Source organism: Pleuronectes platessa, chromosome 7 (assembly GCF_947347685.1).
Source record: "Pleuronectes platessa chromosome 7, fPlePla1.1, whole genome shotgun sequence".
Taxonomy (NCBI): Eukaryota; Metazoa; Chordata; class Actinopteri; order Pleuronectiformes; family Pleuronectidae; genus Pleuronectes; species Pleuronectes platessa.
The window spans coordinates 69,921-70,800 of record NC_070632.1 but is presented as its reverse complement, the minus strand read 5'-3'; positions in this window follow the sequence as shown (position 1 = coordinate 70,800).

Here is an 880-nt window from a genome sequence, read left to right as displayed (position 1 = left end):
CCCCGGCGACCTTTCAAAATAAAACGCTTCGGGACATGAACAGCTAAAACTTTTTTAGTATAAAAGAGGAAATCGACCCATTTAGAATATAAAACTTAGAACAAATTGATATTTATAGGACATATGAATAAAAGCAACGTGTAAATTAAAGGGGAAATACTTAATTTTGAAAAACAAACAGCCGCATTATGATATATAATTCTTTACTTTATTTTTGTTTTCTTATTCACAAATATGTTTTTATATAATCTAATTAAATTCAAATTAAATATAACAAAATGTTTATCTGTTTTTTAAAACTCTGTTGACAAACAAAGGAAACAAATACAATTATATTTGTGAAACACAAGTTTGTCGCTTTTATTTGGAAAAAACTGACCTCTTTTCCGGTTTCTGTAAAAGTTACTTTACTGTCTTTGTGTGTGTGTGTGTGTGTGTGTGTGTGTGTGTGTGTGTGTGTCTCTCTCTCAGAGTTTGGAGTTTGTCTCAGCTGATGGGGGGGGGGAATCTAAATCTTCGACATCTTGGATAAAGACAGAAACAACAACTGGTTCATGATCCTTTAGTTTCGTTATGATCAGTATTTGTGTGGTTAAAGAATCTGTTCACGTACTTTGGGCTTTAAATTGTGTTTTGAAACTTGTTGGTGTGTCAGAAAGTTACAATTAAAACGTTACTAGTGAAAAGTTATAAGTTAAGACAGAGTCCTCACGTCACATCCTCCCCCAAGACTCTTCAGACAAAGACATTCCTAACCCCCCGGACACAGACACACACACACACACACACACACTGTAGCTACAGATGTTCAGGTGGGGGGTCGAACTCCTAACACACACTCACACAAACACACTTCCCCCCACCATTAAACCTCACCTGC